Source organism: Macrobrachium nipponense, chromosome 8 (genome assembly GCF_015104395.2).
Source record: "Macrobrachium nipponense isolate FS-2020 chromosome 8, ASM1510439v2, whole genome shotgun sequence".
NCBI classification, from domain to species: Eukaryota; Metazoa; Arthropoda; class Malacostraca; order Decapoda; family Palaemonidae; genus Macrobrachium; species Macrobrachium nipponense.
In genome coordinates, this window is record NC_087203.1 from 108931054 (window position 1) to 108934214 (window position 3161).

The following is a 3161-nucleotide window of genomic DNA, read 5'->3' on the forward strand; positions in this document are numbered from 1 at the left end:
TAAGGCAGTAGATTAGTATGTCACCTTGAAGACGATTTACAGCCAGTTTTAACACAATGGCCACCAGTATCAGAGCTGGATAGACTGAAATCGTGGCATCTCGGCAAAATTGAGTGTTGAAGTTCTGATAAGCAAGTAGCAAGCATCAGTTATTTCGTCACAAGCAACAAAGACGACATGGAAAATTCTTTGTCATGCTAGATCTTATGCTCGAAATTAACATAATAATAATTGTTGCTAGGTAACAGTAACAGTAACAATAATCCGTTGGTAGCTGAACAAGAGGTCTGATGTCTCCCAACATTAATGCCATCATTTCAGTGGACATAGGAAGCCTTACAAACGATATGTAGATTTCTGACAGCTTGAGATTATGCTTTTTAAGTGCTATGAAAAGCTTGGAGTCGAGAGCGACACCACTGTTTTTGTATATTTTGATTAGGGTTTCGATGGGAACTATAAAGAACAGTTAGTATTCTGTTCTCTACAGATGAGGATCAAATCTAAAGCCTTCTCTTGATCACATTCATTCCTGCTTTCTGCTGAAGTCCTCTGAATTCAGGTGCATCGGGGTTATTTTCTTTTCTCTCATAATTATTTATTCTTCGTCTTTTCTTATAACTTTTCTCACTCTGCAGTCTGATTGGTTTGCCTTTTGACCTCTCTTGGCTTTATAGTCTGTTGGTTCTGTCCAGAAGGCTTTCAGCTGAAGATTTAAAAAAAATAATGGAAGGAAGAGTAGACCTTGATACATTGTTAAAAATAAACTTAAAATCTTTAAGCTTTATTAGAACGTCTCTCCTCACTGTTTAATGGAATGAAAAAAGTTTTTTTTATCCCTTAAAGCTAAAGGATATTTTAAGCAAATATTTAAAAGGATACTAGGTTCCCCCGTGTGGAGGTAGTACCATCAATGCCCGTCACGCGATGCACTGTAGGCATTACTTAAGGTTCTTTGCAGGGTCCCGAAGGCGGCCCCTACCTGCAACCCTTTTCATTCCTTTTCCTTTTTACTGTACCTCCGTTTGTGTTCTCTTCCCTCCGTCTTATTCACCACACCTTTCCTAACAGATGATTCATAGAGCAGCTGAGAGGTTTTCCTCCTGTTACACCTTTAAAACCTTTTTTTGCTCTCAAACACCATTTCAGCGCTGAATGACCTCAGAGGTCACAGAGCGTGGCTTTTGACCTATCTGCTCTACTCCATTCCATTCCTAGATCAAGGTTTAAGCTCAAAGAACAAGGTCTCATTGTAACCATGACGGACCATTTTCCCTAATTAACAGCACTTGAAGGCAAATTTATGCAGAGAGAGAGAGAGAGAATTTATGGCATTCTTCCTTATAGAATATAGTATATACTGCAGGCGAAATGCAAATGATCCTTCGGGCTAAGGGTGCGACCGAGCTGGCGGGGGGAGGGTGGGGGGGAAGAGTGACTGGTAAAGAACGTTATAAATGAATCGTATAATAATCCCTCTTTGCGTGTCGGTATTGGCGATAAGGATCTCCCCGGACACATCCTCTCTCATTTCTACTTTAGTTAAACTTCGGTCGCACCTTTTCCTCTCTCTCTCTCTCTCTCTCTCTCTCTCCATTAATATATATATTATGCTTGGTAAGTTTTATGTATAAGCCCGGCCTGGATTCGAATCTGCGCCTCTTGGGTTTGACACTGAGGATACAAGGAGTTATCTATTCTGGTATATATATAGTGTGTATAATTACATATATATATATATATATATTATATATAATTATATATATATATATATATTATATATATATATATATATATATATATATATATATATATATATATATATATATATATATATAGTATTATATATTTATATATATATATATAATATATATATATATATATATATATATATATATATATAATATATAACAGATGTAAATGAGTTTGGCGTTTTTTGCCCAATATCATTATGTATTGGATATGACGTTAAACTGCGATCTAGCCCAATAATAATTATATGAGAAGAATTACACCATTTCTCCTTTATCGAATGTACTGATAAGTGTTAGGCCTGTGAAAATGAAATAATATAAAGGATAAAATCCTTCAGATATTGTAATACTGGGATAGAATGATTAAAGCATGCAGGATACCTTCTGTACATAATGCAAATGATCTTATTACAAGTTTGGAATCTTAAGTATGTTAAACAGCGTATTCTATATTAAAAAGACATTGATATTATTTTATTAGGTGCGTGAACACAATATCGTGATTACTTTTAAGGCAACATTGACCATCTGCTGTTCTTCCTGTTGTTCTTCGAAGAGACTTTTCGTTTATGTATACGATATATATATATATATATATATATATATATATATATATATATATATATATACTTTTAGGGCATAGTTTTTTTCTCTTATGCAATTTTCGTTAAAAGCAATTGCTTTAGTGGCATCAATAAGTTTCTTGCAGGTATCGTCATACCGACGAAGTTTTTTATCCCTTATTTTAGATTTCTATATTATCATTTATTATTCCTGTATGTAATTTTGCAATTTTATCTAAAAACCAACTTGTAACATTAAATCTTAAACATACATTTAAGGAAACACTAGCACATGGCATTGTATTTTGAAATATTTATTTAATCACGGTTTATACTTTCACTGTTATTGTCACAGTACATATGTCCTTATGTTCTTGTATCCAAAACAACGCCCTTAAGCTGTTAATCCCTAGACTAACCAGTACCCATACCTCAAGGTCATACTTCCCACACGATGAAATAAATAGGCCGAAAGGCCAAATTGTAAGTCAGCAGTCGCTTGATAATGCCTTAAGGCGAAACAGCTGTCACGACAAAATTTAATAAATGGAAGAAGGAAGTCTGCGTATTTTTCACCAGAAATTGACGAACGAGAATCGGAAAAAACTTCGTCGGTATGAAGAATACCTGCAAGAAAACTTATTGATGCCACTAAAGCAATTGCTTTTAACGAAAAATATATATATATATATATATATATATATATATATATATTTTATTTTTATTTACATATGTATAAATATATTATTGATATATATATATACACACACACACATATATATATATATATATATATATATATATATATATATTATATTATATATATGTATATAACTGAATCACG